The 17607-nt window shown below is 45.1% G+C and overlaps 1 protein-coding gene across 8 annotated transcripts in view; it reads left to right on the top strand.

Annotated features, from left to right (window-relative positions):
• LOC120898335 (G protein alpha o subunit) overlaps window positions 1-17607 on the top strand; it is a 64726-nt gene that overhangs the window by 5917 nt on the left and 41202 nt on the right. Inside the window, exon 1 of one of the 8 annotated variants that reach the window (XM_040304040.1) lies at window positions 5922-6046. The exons of 5 other annotated variants lie outside the window; for them this stretch is intronic. The gene's annotated coding sequence lies outside the window, so the exon portion shown is untranslated. Of the gene's footprint in view, window positions 1-5921; window positions 6047-6413; window positions 6516-6593; window positions 6614-17607 lie in introns of those variants that run through there. 2 more of the 8 variants (XM_040304039.1, XM_040304041.1) reach the window with 2 other exon arrangements.

The following is a 17607-nucleotide window of genomic DNA, read 5'->3' as shown; positions in this document are numbered from 1 at the left end:
TGTCTCTGGGGTTTTGCTTTTCTTTTTTGTTGTAAGATGACTTTCCGACCACGACCCAACATTTTGGGTTGGCTCCAATTTCAGGTTATGTCGGGCGTGCCAAAAAAAAGAAGGGAGAATTAAATCATTCCAATTTCACAAATTATGCAGAGACAAGTAGAATAATGGGCAGCTAAGGTTAGGGAGGTGTACCGCTTATCTGATTGGGTAGAGTTCTCATGCTCGGACAGTTCTGCAAGTGGCACTAAAGCTTGCTTTCACAAAGTCATTTCGCCAGTGATTTCTAGCATGAAGCATACATTTCTTCGGTCGGAGTCGGATTTTTACGAGCAGTTGCATCGGGGTTAGGCATTTTAGTATCCACCTTGGACGAGAGCGCCTTGTTGCATCATTTACTTGTTGATGTTCTTGGGTGCCTATCATACTGAAGGTAGTGTTATAAACCCGTAAAAAGAATCGTAAAACAGGAGAATAGTTTTACATAAATAATATTAAGCGACAAATGTGTATAAAATGAACAAATTATGGCTCTTGTTTGTTCAAACAGTACTTCAACTCTCTAATTGAACATCTATTTTTTTAGGCAAAATCAGGCAAACGGTTGACTCATCCACTCCAGCGCGCATCTCTCGCAACTCCCACTGTCACGCATATGGGCCGTGAACATATATCTAGTTTATCTTTAAATCGATATCGCTTCCCCGTCAAGTGGCCGGAAAGGGCTTGCTTGGACAACGCTGACGTTTAGCAGGCGAAAACCAGCAGCATGATAACCAGCAAAACGGGCGTTTTATGGCTAAAGCGTTTGCCGCAAATTGTTCCAGAAGCCGCTAGTTTGACGCGCTAATAATCGGTGAAGTGGGTTGGGAGAGTCTTTTTGTTGATTTTCTTAACACATATGGTATTACTTTAGGGATTCTTTGTAAATTACGCTACTATTGTGGCTTGTTGTTCGGCATTATACCTCTTTGATCAAAGACGCGCGAAATAAATCATAAGAAAAGTGTTGATTTTCCCCCGAAATCAAACCTAAGCTGGTGGTCGCTGGTTGCCTGCTTGTTTCCACATCCACCCCATACATCATTCCAGCTTTCTCGCAGCTCCATTGTACGAAAGCTCCCACACTATATTGAAGGTGAAGGCTCCGGGGTTTATTTTCGTATCTGAGGGAGTTGTTTTTCCCAGCCCAGCCGTCTAGCCCCTATTTTTCTCCAAGGGAGAATGGATGGACCCGCCGCTTGATTTGATTCACAAATTTGGAAACCACCGGGCTCTGTCGCCGGGGCTGCATTATATGAAGTCGCCGCATTGCCGGCAAGTTTGTGTTCTTGCACGCTGTGTGCCGGCTGTCTGCGCCATTCAGGTGAAAACAATCCAATATTTTTGGGGGAGGCGGCCCCTCTGTGGAATAGATTCTTGCGGTGGTGTGATGGTGTGATAAGCCATGGTGCTCCAGAAGGATGGGGCATTGAAGCCACAGTGCGGAAGAGCTTGATTGAAGTTTGTATTTATTTTGTGTGCCCGTGGGTTTTGTACGAGCGGACCCAAACTACCTTCCCAAAAAGGCATGGAATTGGGCATTTGAGCTGGAAGTTTGTTTGACTTTGTTCCTGCTGTTTTACGGATGTTTCTGTCGGTTTGCTGTGGGTTATTATGGGCTAAATGTACGTCTGTTTACATTTGTCCGCGGGATTGCCTCTACCAGATGGCTGCGGGGACAGTCGCGGAGATACGGATTTGAAGATGTCGTCGCCCTCTTGCCACCGCCACGGTACTTACTTCTGCCGTCAGACCTGTGGCAATCAAAGCAACCAAAACGGGGAGAGGAGAGTGCACAAACTCTACTTACAAGGGCGAGGGACAGAAGGGCCAATTGGGCTTATCTCGTTTGGACCCTCTCGAACCGGTCGGTAGTCCCTCTGGTATGTATGCGGCTGGGAAGCGAAAGAGGAGATAAAAACTGCGTCATCTGGTGTACCACCACCAACGTCGCTGCACGCGCACTTTCGTTTAACCTTCGCGCACAACAAACACACTGATTGTTCTAATATTGATCTAATTACCTACTGCACGGACGACCCGGCTGTATCGCGCTCTTTTATGTATCGTGTTTGTTGCTGTTGGTGTCACTGGCTGTACTTGCAGCGAATGTGGGGATGTGAGGAGCTCTGGTGTGGCGCTGGGCTCTCTATCTCAGCTTGCAGCATTTCACTTTTACAACCGCAATAAACGGGTAATTGGTCACACCGGTAGCGGTGGACAAGAGCATCTTGGTGTGATGGGCGTTGGGAAAATGCAGCAAATAACACAGGAACTTCTCTCCACTTGGGTGTCTGCTTGTCGTTAATGCGTAAAGTGCGGCATAGATCTTTAGCTACACATATGATCTTAATTAAACGTTCTTAATATTGAACAAAGGAAGCACAGTATTGCTGTCAAGATTGACATTCCAGTGTGGAGATGGATGTTTGCTATTTTGAACTCATGCAAAACGAGAATTACGTAAAAGAATTAAAAAATCATTCTATATATTGATTTGTAGCAAATTGTGCACGAGATTTTATCATTGATGTCATGGAAATGCAGCTTGCATATCTTACATAGTTCCAAGCCTGTCGAAAGCATGCAATCCGCATAGCTACTGTGTGCTTTTAAACTCGTGCGAAGGTTTAAAAGCCATTTTTGGTTTTTTATTTGTGTTTTATTGTGTTGCATTATTTAAAACAATTGTACATACAGTGAAACCTGCATAACATATATTTCTATAAAAGAGAAAACTCTAGAAAGGGTAAGGTAGAATACAAACGAGGTCACAAGCACTCCTGTTACAGAAGGACATGAATTCAAGAGAATTAAAATACCTTCAAAAGTGAAACTTTTCTGTCCATTTGTAGAAAAAAAAAACTAAGATAAATTTCTTTCCATGAGCATTCCTTCAAAGGTAAATATTAAAGCTTACTTGCAAAAATAAATCTACGACCTTGCCAGCTGCCTTTCGTCAGTTATTCGGAATTTGCAGGCATGTTTTTAAGACTTAACTCGATTTTTATCAATTTCTTCTCAGTTTTCGCGACAAATATGTTGGAGTGCTTTAGTATCATATTGGTCTAGACAATTATGATCGGACGCAGCGGAGGATTTTGGACCAGTTCGCGTACTTGGGAGTCGAAATTCAGCTGAAATTCGCTTGAAATGGTCGAATTGAGTTTTGGCGTCAATGCTTTCCGCTTCCAAGCCAGTGGACGCGATTTCTGTTTTCTGATATGTTTATTCATGTTTCTCAGGTACTATTTCACTATTTGGCCGGTTGCATCGACTTCCTGGTCAAGCTAACGCAGCAATGTAACAACATGTACCTCGATCTTAATTTTCAGCTTCTTTAGGAACCTCAAGTCGCTCAAGGTCGATGGCCATTCGGAACCAGGCGTTCTTTTGATGCTCTGATTGTTGTCTAATAGTGCTAAGATGTTGTAGTTGCCAGATCAGGCTTAAACGACGTCTACAAACTGAGCCACGGAGTCCGTTTTAGACGCTCGGGGTGTCGTTCTTTGATCATGCACGCTCCTGAACAAAGTTGCGTCACTTTTTTGGCCATTACAGTTAGAGTTTAACTGATAGAGGTGTCAAATTTTGTCTACTGACTCATGGGATACTATTATTAAAAGTGCGGGTCAAAGATTCAACCCCTTTCAAAGATAAACCCATGGAAAATCGACAAATTTTGTCAAACGTTAAACCTGTAAGCCCATAAACCCATACCCGTTCAATGACTTAGCTTCCAGAAATTTAAGACAGAAAATGGATAACTAGGAGAGAAATTTCGATAAGCGAAAATTATAATCTAGTTTCTTTACATTATCCGATATCCAGGTTTCACTGTGTTACGTTAGCAAAGCTAAATATTCGTTCCGCATCATCGGTCGGGAAAAGACACAGCAGAACACTTTTTTACGTGTTCCATCACCCCTTTTTGGCTCATGAATGACCCAACCCCAAACCATTGACACACACACACACACATATAAACCTCTGGATGTGATGCTCTGCATTGCTGCTTATACATTATGTTGTTGAAATTCCACCCCGCAACACCCCTTTTCACGAGCCGCCCTGTCTGTGTGGCTGCAGGTCGGGTGCGATGATGCTGCAATTGTGTTGATAGTGAATTATAAGGGAGGGTGTCGGTCGGGGCATCGGAATTCCGTTCACCGGAGACTGGAGATAACGGACGGAAGGAACCCGGTGGTCGCCACCACTTCCACCACCACCAGCACAGCACCCTGGTCGACAGAACTCGGCATTGTTGTAAGTGGTGTAATATGAGCGCACACCAACCGGGGCCCATAAGGTGTGCGCTATATGCAATTGCAGAAAGGTAAGCAGCAACCACCGTGTGGATTGCGTGTTGGTTGCCCGAACCGAGGTATGAAAGGTAAATGTGAGAAACGAGAAGATAATTTTTACTGGAAACTTCTCCACTTTTTGAGATCATTTGAACGCATTAGGTTTGTGCTTTAAAGAGAATCTCTTTGCCGATTGTATCATCAATTGTAAGTTCCTATCGGAGGTGTTGTGCTTGAGGTGTAGATAAAATCCGCCTCGCACTGTGCCTATTAAGAGCTGCTCTCGCAGAGGCAGCGAGCAATAGGGTGAAACGCGCGCGGCCACCCAGCTTTACTGTGGATAGGCGGTTTTTGCTGCTGCGGTTCGTGCGATTCGTCCCCAAACTCTGCCTGCCCCCTTTCATGCACCTTCCCACTTCTTGCCCTTTTTGCTCCGGATATGGCTTCTCCAAATGTGTCCTACCGTTTGTACTTCCGCTTGCGAGCTCCAACCGTGTGTGTGTGTGTGTGTGTGTGTGTGTGCGTTAGCCCTTCTCATTTCACGCTCGCATCTCGCGCAATACGATATCCGGCCCCACGGGCAAGCGGTGGAGCGATTGTTGGGTGAAGGGTGTTGTGCGTTTTTTACCCTCCTCTACTTATTGTGTGTTTGCGTGTGCTAACGTGCCTGCCTATTTTGCCAAAGAAGAAGAAGAAAAATATCGCGCGTAGGTATCAGCACTTCACCCCTCCACCTCTGACCCCTCTGCACCCTCTTTGTGCTCCCGTACCGTGTACAAATACACTAAAAACCCCCTCACGAACACACGTTCAAACTTATTAGGATTTTTACTGTCTCTGTGTGTGTGTATCTGTGAGCATAAGAAGGGCTACGAGGAAAACGGGGGAAATGGCGGAGGAAGAGATGGTCCGTGTTTCCGTTCCGACTTCCAGCGTTCATGCTCGCTCTCTCGCGGTCGCTCGGAAAGAAAAAAGGCGGTGTGTGACACTGCAATTTCGGTGCGTAGTGGGCATGCGCGCACCGTCTGCATGCAAAACCCGCTGGGAGTTTCGGTGAAAATTGAGCGGAAAACTCACTTTTCCGGATGACGGTTTTAACGGGTGGTGTGCTTGGCTTTTCTTTTGTTTTTCACACGAGCGTGAGAAAGAGAGTGAGAGAGGGAGCGTTGTCTCAGCGTGAATGGTGAGAGCCGTGCGAGAAGCCGTGTAATGATGAGCATGGAAAGAGTATGCCTCAATTAATTTCAAAGGGACAACGTATAATGAAATTTAATCTAATTTTATTGAGCGCAGTGTGCAATAGATTGTAAAGAAATACGTTGTTGTAAAAACAAAAATTAGAAAAACATAATTGTAACAAATAACTACTTTGGTTTTTTCAATACAATTCAGCTGCTTCTATCGTGAATAATAACTAACGTTCAAAAAAAGAAAAGGCCCACTGTCCTCTCTCATTGGCAAAACCCCTAGAGAGGTAGCTCGAGAGAAGAATCCGAGGGCGAGACTTTTCCAGAGAAGCGGACTCGCTTTCGAGGTCTGCACGAGAGGACATTTGTTGAATAAAATCCCCTCCGTATCCGTTTTGCGCCTATATTCGCGTACGGGCGTGTGTGTGCGTGGTTCCAATAGGACAAGGCAATTTTCCAATAGTGAAAGTAACGCAAGTGCTTGCTAATAGTAGCTTTGTAGCTTTGCTTACCGGAGTAAGTTTATTCATTGTGATCTAATTGGAAAAGTGTTTTATGCAAAAGTAGTGAATTTTCCCGTCCGTGTGACAAAATTTTGGGTGTTCGAAAAACCGTTCGCAAAACGTATCGCAAAAAAAAAGTAAAATAGAAAAACAGAACCTCCCATTTGGGAGAATGGAAAAATCCTCCCGCGCTCCCCCCCTTGCACTGAGTCGCTCTGAGATGAGATGAGCTGGTGAGCATAAGAGCTGGTGAGACGGTAGTGTGTGAGCAAGAGCGGTGGACTGCTCTAACTCTCGCTTCTCACTGTCTCTCTCTCGCGCGCGCTCGCTATCGTCGCCTGCTCCGGGCGAATCGTTCGGTCTTGTGCCGTGCCCCAAAACTGCCCCAGTGTGGTTGATGAGCGCAGCAACGAACGGTATCAGTGTTCTCAACCAGCGCACTAGCTCCTCCACAGCTTTTTTTTCTGGGTGGTGGTTCGACGGTGAGCCTTTTCATTCCCAGTTTTCCAGCGCAAGGGCGGCTCCAGAGGGGTGTCTGACGGGACTGATTTTTCTCGTGCGTGCGTGAATTCTCGTGACCGTATGTGTGTGTGTGTAGTTGTGTGAAGAAAATTGGTGCATAATTCCAACACTTTTGTGATAAGCAAGTGACCCAAGAGAGCACAAAAAGGGAGCGTGGTGGAAGGGGGTGGGGGAAGGATAAGAGGCGTATCGTGGTGCCAGTGGAAATTGTGATTGCTTGCTAAGGAAATGTGAAAATTTCATTGCTGGGGAACCGTATCGTACCCTGAAACTGCTGTGGCAACTCCCACCGGAAAGGAAAAACCAACGCCTGCTTTCTAACAGTTTTCTACCAAGATCCCCAACGTTTGCAGAAGGGGGTTGGCAGGCAGTGGGGAGTGGTTGGTTAGCGCTTTTCCCCGCGCTTGTACGTGCGTGTGCATGTATGTGCCAGTGTGTGTGTGTGTTTTTTGGAGGAAAATTTTGCACAGATCAATTTCAATTCCCCAATGCCCGTGACCGTTTGTGGGGTAGTGTGTGTGTGTGTGTGTGCGTGCAGTGCGTGTGATTCATGATTTTCCAGAACACCGTCGTCCCTCGCAGATCTCTGTCTCTCGGTCTCTCTCTCGCGCTTTGTACAATGTTGCACTGTTGCTTGTGAAAACAAATCTGGAAAAAGGCAACACCTTGCCCACCAGAGGCACACGCCCGTGTACGTATGTGTGTGTGTGTGCGCACATTAGGTTAACATTGTGGATGGAAAAACTCTCCACCAGAGCAGCGCCGTATCGTGCGTGCGTGAAAACGCTCGGCTGCCCGTGACACTGTGCACATGTGGTTGTGTTAGTGAGTGAGTGTGCGTGTGTGTGTGTTTGGGGAGATTTTTTCTTGTTAGGTTCACTTCATCTTTCCATACACAGAGGCGTGATGACGATATATGATGACCGATATTTTTGAGTGACAAATTTTCCGCACACCAAAAAGAAGGAAAAATGTATTCGTGAAAAATAGAATCCACCTCGAGATATGTGTGCATGTATGTGTGTGTGTTGTCCATCAACGGCTCTACGCTACGCTACCGTTGCCCCTAACCGATGTGGCAGCCAGGCAAGAAAGATGATGTGTTAATGATGCCGAAAGACATACGGATTTATTTGGGTACTAGTTGTCGTCTACAGTGCAGTGGGGAAAAACGAAGCAAACCGAAGGAAATTCAAAGGAAAATGATGATGAAAAATTGCTGTGTGCAATAATGGGCAATATGAATGAGCGCTCGTGTGTGCGTTCCTTTAGTCTACTGTAGTGGTTGTGGCTGATGATGCGAGGCGATGATGTCTCCTCTGTTACCTTAGCTCTAATCGGTGCGCATCATTGATTTATGCTTCTACAATTCGGGGCTTTCGATTGAAGTGATTCAACATTTCGCTTCACTAATTTGTGAAGAACGCAGCAAAAGCAAGCATTTAAGATAAATCTCTTATCTCCACGCGATACGTGTACGTACGAGTTGTGTTTTCACGCCTATCGTTGTGTGCAACGAAATTCGCAGTTAACGCTCGTGCTTACGGTGGTGTGTGTGTGTGCTCTTACACCATCCCAACGCGCACAGACAGTAGTAGGAGGGACGGAAAGGCAAATCTTTCAACCCTCCTGCGAATTCTGCATTTGTATGTGTGTGCCTGTCAGCCCGCTCGTGTGCGTGAGTAAATGTGCGCGCAAACGCGTCGTCCTGCCTCCGAACGCAAGAGGGCAAGGGAGCCTTTGCACTTTGCCCATCATCTCTAGTAGACCGTGCGCTCTTGCTTGTATGTGTGCGCCTACCTAGAGAGCAAGAGAGAGAGAGAGAGTGTGAAGCTGGTTTAGTAAGATGATGGAAGGTTTGGGAATGTCCCTAACGTTGCGAAAAATGACCAACAGAAACAACAAAACTTTCAGTGAATCCAAAACCAATGAAGAAGTTAAAACCAAACTCATCTTATAACATAAGCGCACAAATACAACCCCAAAACGGGGATTTCCGTTTTGCACACGGAATAAGAGAAAGAAGTATCGATTTTTCCGCTCTTCTCAGAGCACACACACACACTGAGACAACCGCAAGTTGCAAAGAGGAGCAAACGTTCGTTATTTCATTCGCTCTTGAAGCTTCCGTTACTCCCGCAGCCATTCGCATCCGGATCCGGTGGGCGCCCCCATCGGTGATGCTGGTGATGCTGCTTCTGCTGTGTGTGTCCAGCAGCAATATTCTCTCCTGCCACACTCATACACACATTACAGTTGTCTGTTTTCTATCCACCCTGGAGCAACAGTATCCACGGACACACACACACGGAGCCCACGCGATGGTGTGTGCACCGTTCAGGGCTGGTGATGCTGGAAGGATATTTTTGAAGGACAAAAGCTCTGATAAGAGCTGCCAGTTTGCTGGAGCTTGCCATTGTAGCAGTTCCGGTTCATTTCTTTTATTAAAGGTCACCCTTTTTTGCAGCTCATTTCATCCTTGTGCTGCTGCTTTTGTTTCGTGACCATTTTATCTGGACACTCTGGACATCCAGGATAAATCATAACTTACCGCGTAGCAAAGCAGTAATTGGTGTCATGACTTGTTATTTTTCGACTGCTGCAGCATTTGGACACGCTGTGGAAACAACACGTTTGTGCACCATTGAGTGCAAATGTACTGACGGGGATGATGGTCACACGGGAGCTTGTTATGAGAAGTAATGCAATTGCTCTGCAATTGTGCATAAAACACCAAACAAGCAGATGCACCAGTTAGTGCCTGCTGTCGGTCAAAGAACAGCAAACTGTCATGGTCAATTTATGGCAGCTATAGTGGCAGGCACAGCATGACAGTAAAATCATAACATGCAAAAGGAAGATGTCCAAGAAATTAGCATTGGATTCGAAATCAGACACATTTTTGCTTGCAAAACAACGTGTATTTAGTTATGTCTTTTCATGAGATACAATGATTTGGAAGAAAAAGTACACTTTTTTTTGCTGCATATATAGCTTCTTTGCATGCTTTCCGCAGCGTGGCTTCATGGCCGTGAGTCAAAGCGCTTGGTTTTACGATCTGCACGGCGTGGGTTCTAATCTTTATCAGTGTACCCCCATATCTGTTTTTCAAACAATTAACCAGGTTTAATTTGAGCAGTGTGTATGGAGCAAGAATATGTTGGAGTTGGTGGAAGTAGCCAAAATCCTAATCTATTTGAGGGTATATTTTGTCGTGATAGTAGTACTACTACAATCCCCAATGTGGTCTAATTCTAGTTCAGGAAGTGTTCTCCCAAATGCAGTTAAATTGATAGACACACAGACTACAGACAAGACTATATATTCTGCGGTGTTATGCTGCAAATTGTTACCAGTAGTTTTTTTAAAAGCAAGAAGTTAACCTTAGTTCATTTTTAGGCGAAAATTGATAATAGAACAAATGGGATTATAAGACATAAATACCACGAAACTCTGCCTTAAATAGGATAAACTTGTTAGGTAAAAACAATCCGCTGGAACAAAACAATTCATGCTAAAATTTAACTACCTAATTACATGTTTGTTGCGGCCAGTTTTCCGCAGTTGCAATTTAGATATAGCTGATTGGGCATAATTCATTTATCTTGTAAAGGTTTAAACAAAATGCAAACCAACTCTAACCCCTACAGAGCCGTGCGCTATCAGAAGCACCGGAACATGGTAGATATGCAGGTTTACAAGCTGGTAGGTCCCGGCCAGTAGCAGTGCCGCACTTAGTTATTTATTTATAAACGCGCACCCATCCACCCAATGCCAGGCTTAATAGATTGAATTTTGTCCACAAAGTGCACACCGTAATCGATTTTCCGGTCCAGTGTGTATGTATGTGTCTGTGCAAGTGGATAAAAATGGCTTTGCGCCTGCCACCGTAGTGTAGTGACCAAACCGGCAACCGACCGGCGGCCGCCAGTTTCCTATGCCTGGTGATGGTCTGGTGGTTGCTCTTTCACCACCCTTTTCTGTGTGTGTTGATAAGGTGTGGCTCTGTTCCAAAATCTATGTCGAACGCGGGTGGTGGTGCTATACGGTGTGTGTTCCTGTTGCATTCGCTGCCGTTGCCGGGACGGTAGTGCAATCGCGTTTGTCGACACGCTCCCCGTGGGTGGTCGATTGAGGTGCGAGGGCGTACATCCGCTGTCCGACATTGTCCAGAGCACCCGATTACAGACACACACGACGATGTACGACGTGGAAAGAGATAACTTCCGTCTGGTGTGTCCAGCGTGCGGCGGGCTGGCAACTGTTTCCGGGCCCGGTTGGCTGGAATGGGTGGTTTATCTGTTGCATCGTGTTGGGCTGCATTTTCTACCCTTAGCCCCCGATCCCCTCTCCATTGCTGTGCCGGATGGGTGCAAATGCAATCGAGAAGAAACGGTGTGTCGGTTGGTTGGTGCCAAAAGTCGTGTACTCGCTCTGGGCCGCTTTGTTGCATCCGTGCCAGAAATAGGGCTACGGGGAAGACTGGCAGAAGCAGAAGGAGTTGCTTTTTTGCCTGGTGCTGGCTTGCTGGTGCTATTGATGAAGTATAGAGGCGGATCATTTTGGGGAAATCTATTTTCATTTCACTTCTTTTATCTATAAAAGAATGTAAAATTCGGAATAATAATAGAGATTTTAGATTATTTCTTAAACATTGATACCACCCAAATCTCGCTTGCCAATTTATCAAAACTCCCTCCGTCCCGGAACTAACGCTTTGCTGCTAATGCTCAAGGTTTTCGTTGACCTTCAATTATTGCTGGAAAAGTTCCACTCTCCCATCGATTGGTTTCACCATCGCTGACCAACGTTCGGTGCCTGTTACGAGCTATTTCCCAGGAATTTGGCGTAGTTGCAAAATCACGAAACACCATCATCGCACACACCACACCTGTTGTACGGTCTTGATCTGTGGAAAACATGGCTGTTCCAATGCTGTGTGTGGTCTCCATTGGTCTCATCAGATTGCAGATCGTTTTGGCCACAAAGATGGAAGCCGTAAATGTTCTCCGTATCATTAGCGCGTCGAGAACCGTTGGGTCGCCCCAACTGCTCTGTTTGTCAAGGGGGTTGCAGCTATTTTTGTGTGGACTATACAAGAAGACTTCAAAATATAACCTATCAAGATGGTAATTATAGCTGTTTCGAGAGGTTTCTCCAAAAAGCGACCCTTTTATTTTTAGCCATTTCTGTTTCTTTGTTGGCTCTAAATTGTATCCCTTTTTCAATTGTTGTCCTTCTCTTTGCTGCATAAAACTCAGCAAAAGCTTATCTTCGGTGCCTTTGCTGCTTGAACGGTCGTTTGTTTGTTCTGTCTAAAACTGTGTAAAGCAAATCGCATCCAGCAGTTGTCGCAAATCTTATCTCCCAAACATCCCAATCCTGCAAAAAAAAATCCATGGACACCCATTGTCCCTTTTTCCTTATGTTTGACAAACTCCGTCCCGAAACCCGTACTCTTTAGCGGCTTAATCATATCGGGTTCATCTCTGTTGCAAAAACACCTTATTCCAGCGCAGAGGACAAACTTCCAGAGCGTGTGTCCGAATGGTTCGATGTAAGCTGCTTTCGGTGGCACAACAAGAGTCGTTAGAATGTGTTCAAACTCTTCTCCCCGTGTGCTGCCCGCAAAAGCTGTCTCCATCCCTTGCCCGTGTTTGTGTGTGTGTTAAAAGTGCTATTTTGTAATTCGAATGCTGGTTGCTCAAAAGTATTTGTGTAACAGGGAGGCTGGATGTTGGTCGGAGCGGATTACAATCGTTAAAGAAAACGCAATCTCGAGAGTCTCGCCATCGGTGAGAGAAACCTACCCCATGGGGGTAGCCATTGGAGCTGAGAAAAAGAGAGTGAAGCTAGAGTGTAAATAAGTGGGTGTGTAAGTGTGTAAGAGAGAGAGAGAGAGAGTGGAAGAGAGAGCGAGTGGAAATTTTCTTCGCTGGATGCTAGTTGGGGATTTTTTTCTTCTATTTTCTATCCTGCCAAACGGCGGGGCTATTACGTGGGTTTGATTGCTACTGGGAATCAGAGATTGTGCTGTAATGAGATAAAGAAAAGCGTTCACACTCACACTCACACACACACACACACGCTCTCACAGTAAGGGATAAGAGGAGCAGTATACACAAAACTTTCACTTCTGTGGTGCGTAGAAGGACACAGAAGGGACGTCAGCAGAGAAAGTTGGATATATTTTTTTGTTCGCTTGAAAGTAGTTTTACTTCATTGGCAGGCTTCGTTTTCTTTCCTTTCTTTGGGTTTCTTATGGTCGAAATCGGTAAGGATGTAAGTTTAGCCTGCCTTTCTAAAAGCAACTCCTTGCTTCTGAGAAAACTGGGGGGGATTTCTTCCAACTTTCTACTCCAGCGAAACACTTTATCATATCGCTTTGAACTCAAACTTTCCATGAGAAGGGTGGAACAGCAGCATCCGCCCTAGCAAGAAGAGTGTAAAAGTGCTTTTTACACTCTAGCGGACACACACACACATACAAACAAACGAGACTCTTTTGGAAACGAGCTCTTTTGCTTTTTGCTGCTCAAGGTCAAAATTGAAAGGAAACTTGCCAAACCAACCGTGCAAAAGGGAAGTTTCGTTTATCCAATCTAGCGCGTGTATGTGTGTGTGTTTTTTTTCATCTACATCCATTCTCATTCCAATTGGTGTAAGCTTCCACTTACGCACGAACTGTGTGTGTGTGTGGGGTTTTTTTTTTGTTGTTGCTATACGCTACCGCTGAAATCTCATAAAGTATTCGTTTTTCGGAGCTCGAGCAGTGTCCCACCCACCTACCCGAGCTGACGAGACGTGCCTTGTGCGAGAGAAGCGCCAAAGCAACTCCAGAGAGCGTTCGTTAATGATAAGAAACAATCTGGCGCAAGGCGGCGAGTGTATAAACGCAAAACCACCCTACCCGTGTAGTGCCCAATTTGCGCAGGAGGTGTGTGTGTGTGTGTGTGCCCCCGTTGCGTACACAGCTTTTCCTGATTACGCACCGTCTGCACCGCGCAAAAAAGCGAAAAGAAAGGATGAAAATGGGAGTTGATTCCTAAAATAAGCCCACCCAGCGGAGTATGGGGCCCCGTTTTTTTTTGCTGTATCCTTTCTGAACCGATCCGATCCGTGTTACGTTAAGCAGTGGTGTTCCATTTGTATTATAAGGCTGTGAATGCAAAAAAAAGCTTCCAACAATATACACGTGCGGTGGCACCAACGTAATGCTCCCCACTGCAGACGTAATAAAACAGCGAATGGCATGCGAAGTCGGGTATTACCCGGAGGGATTGAAAGCCGAAAGAAAGGATGAAAGGAATAATGTGTGTGCGTCTTCCATTTTCTGGCCCTCGATGTGGCTTCTTTTTCGGGGGCGATGCCCGGCAGGTAGCGCGCAATTTGCTCTACCAGCCACCAAGCGTCTCCATCGGGTTTCAGCGCGGGGGGATCTCTGTCGGGACGGGCGCGATGATTTCGATTTTTGGGGTGTGATAGGAGAAGCGATAGGTGGAGGCAGGTTATTGGTGTGCATAATTTATTATTAGCGCTTCTTGATGCTGCAGATGCTTGGCGTTGTAGCGGCGATTAATTGCGAGCATACTCAAGCGTTGTGCAGCACTCAACCGAGCGCTCAATTGGCGAGTCTCGGGTTATGCCGACAAGTTGGGCCAAACACAAAAGGCATTTTTTAAGTGCATTTTTCATGACTGACGAAACGTTCGAAACGATCTTTCCAGTAAGCTGTAATCATTTGAATTGCTATTTTAATGCCCCTTGAACTTGATGCAATAACAAAATTAATGCGTCACAATAAATATGCAATGCGGGCACGATGATAATTTCTTAATAAATATGCTCTTACTGCTATTTTTAACGATTTAACCCGTGGCTCGAAATTAGGCAACAAATTGTTACGGGGCCAAAAATAAAGCATCAACGCTGATTGACAGCGGAGCAGCAGGATGTCTAACATTCGGGACGATAATAGCGCGACGACGTTGGATGTAACGCTGAATCCTTTTTTCTCACATACGGTTACGCCGACAAGGGAATGGGGGTAAAAATGCCGCTCGCTCACCAGTTGACCCACTAACGGTCAGGTAGTGTGACGCACTATTAATAACTTGATTGGGCCGTCCCCTCTGGCAAATCAATACCACCGCCCTCGCCGGCATGTGACCCGCCCGGCGGGACACTAAAAACTGACCGGGGGTCTATAATTGGAATTGGCTTCCGTTTGGAGCAGATCGATGGATTTAGTGTTAATCGGTTGTTCGTTTTCGGCTGCCAAGCGATTGTTCTGGAACGTACATTATTGTTTCTGGATGTTGTTTCCAGAGTGTTGTTAGCGTTTGTTGTCTTTTTTAAGGGTTCAATATTTTCCTTCTCTAAAACGAGCTTTTGACGACAATATGAAATAGCAAGCCCTAAACCGTCAGTTTGAAAACTCGGTCCCTACGGTAGGGAAAACTTGTACACGTGTTTGTGGTATGATTTTCACGATGGATGGAAATCCCCGGTAGCGAAAATTGCAACGTTCATGCGCAATAGAAAGGCAACGGCCTGCCCCGAAAGCGAGAGCGAGAGAGTAAGAGAGCCGCGTGTGACCGTTTAGCAGCGTCTACCCAGTTCGATAAGCTAAACGGCCCACGATGGGAAACATTTTTCCGAGGGGTTGTTTTATTGTTTTTCCACAATATGGCTATGGGTGAATAAATTGAAAGAAATAAGAGCAAAAGGCGAAGGTGAGAAAGAAAGGGCGGGTAAGCGACAAAAATATGAATTATATTTGCATGTCGCCGAGTCCTTAGCGCGTGCAGGAAATCCCCACAACCCGTCATCCACTCGGACCGAGCACGGCTCTCCAGCGCGATGAATGGATGGTTGTGGTCTTGCTTGTTGTTTTGTTTCGTTGTTTTGCCCCGATTTATATTATTTTCCCTTACAGCTCCTCGCCGGCCAGTCAATTTTCAGTTGCCCGAATCCTAAAAATAATGAGCCCGTTTGCAATTTCGGGCAAAACCCATGGCTTTTGGTACCTTTTTTTTTGGTACGGATTGCGTTTGGTGAGTGGGTTTCGTTTATTTTTATTATTTTTGGTTGTTTCGAGAAGGTGGCCCGCGCTTTTCGGGGGCGTCCTGTTTTGTACGAACACGAACCGCCCGCAGACGTCTGGGCTGTTGCTGGGGTGCTGGGCTGTACAAGACGTTGTACCACCGCTTAGTGACTAGTACTTGTCTGTCAAAGGCTCGGTGGTAACTTGGGTGTGAGACGCCCTACAACCGAGTATTGATTAAGTGAAGTTTTTAGGTTAAGCGAATGAGCGATGATGGTACACCAACGCCTTGTGTGTGATGTAGCATCCGCACGCTACATCATACCGTAGAAGATCGTTTTGTAGGGGCTTTGAACAGAGTGTTGCTTGTGTTGCAAATGTAATGCGCGATTCCTTACACTTTATAGAGGGTTTGGCAGTTATCTCAGGCAGTTGGCATACTTTTTCGAGTTGCTTTGACATTGCAAGATGGTAGGATATTAGGATAAAGCATCGCAGGTTCTTGCAATGAGCTAGACTTTACATGGTTCCGCAAGCTAAGTCAGCAAATCAAAAAACATTATATATACCACCAATATTGGGGCCTTTCACGGTACTAGCCAGCTTTTTTACATGGAGTTTGACAGTTGGTGACTCAAATCATGTCAACAAGCCATACAACACCACACACCAAACTAGCTTGCGATTTTCAGCCTAGATTATTTCAGCCTCCAAGCTAGAATTAGATTTGAGTATCTGCTTGAAAAATGTCTAAAGAAGGTGGTGTTTACATTCATCCCAATGTGCATGAAAGAGATCAGGTGGTGGAATCTAGAACCAAAGTGTATGTAGACCAGGAGGTCTCGTCCCATATAGTTTGACAACTAATTTCTAAATAAAACAAGCTTTGACTAAAAGGGTGAAATGAATTACCATAGGACCGGATCGTTTTTCTTAGCAGCACATACGTAGCAGACATTGGTCTTCTCATCGAAGATGTTGTGTCGAAACAAAAATGGATGTTCAGTCGTTTAGATTTGATTTAGCTTACAGTTATCAGTATTTTAGAGTGATTTTAAGAGTGTTTGGTGTATTCGTCAAGCTACCAGAAAGCCTGTTCGAGCAAAAGTTTTCACTCATCTTGTCAAAAAGTGACATTGAAATTTAGTTATAAAAAACGGGCTATGAGACCACCTGGTCTATATCTTCTACTTCTTCTTTGACACAACAATCGTTGTCGGTCAGGTCCTGCATGTACCCACTAGTGAAATGAGCTTGGCTTACAGTGACTTATTTTGGTTACCATAGCACGATAGTCGGTTCTACGTATGGGGGCACAGTCTATTCGAGGCTAGAACCCATGACGGCTATGTTGTTAAGTCGTACGAGTTGACAACTGTACCACCAGAACCTGCTCTATATACACCTTGGAAAATTTTATGCAACGATTGACAGATGTCTCCCACAATGTCGTCTAGCAAATGCGATAAAAATCTACCTTCTAAATATATAAACCTTGGGATAAGCCCACCTGTATATTATACTCGCTTTGATAGTTGCTCGATAATTGCTAGACAGCTGCCAGGCTGAAATTTCAGCCTACGGTCTTAAAACGGAAAAGAGTCCATTAATGGAAACTACACAATCGACAATTTTGAAATTGAATTTTACGGATGAGAAACGAAGCTTTGTATGTTATTCTTAGGAATAATAAACATGAACTCTGTTTATCTTGTCCATTAAAACTGAACAAAAATTTCAAGTCAATCCCCAAATTTCCTCCAACATATGTTTATCTTGTAATCGTTTGCACAATCTCTTTTGCGTGTAAATGAAACTATCACACTCACACACTCCCACAAAGAAGAAAACGTTGAAAGCTACTCCATCATCATCAGCATCGTTAATCGATATCGCACTTGAGATGAAAGAAGCCTACGATCCTGCGTGTATATCCTAACCCCGTGTACTCCCATAGCTCTCTGTAGCAGCGTACCGCCATCCCGTTGGATAGACATCAATAAATC

The sequence above is a fragment of the Anopheles arabiensis genome, chromosome 2 (assembly GCF_016920715.1).
Source record: "Anopheles arabiensis isolate DONGOLA chromosome 2, AaraD3, whole genome shotgun sequence".
Classification (NCBI taxonomy): domain Eukaryota; kingdom Metazoa; phylum Arthropoda; class Insecta; order Diptera; family Culicidae; genus Anopheles; species Anopheles arabiensis.
The sequence above is the reverse complement of the archived record's forward strand: the minus strand, read 5'-3'. Positions and strand labels throughout refer to the sequence as shown.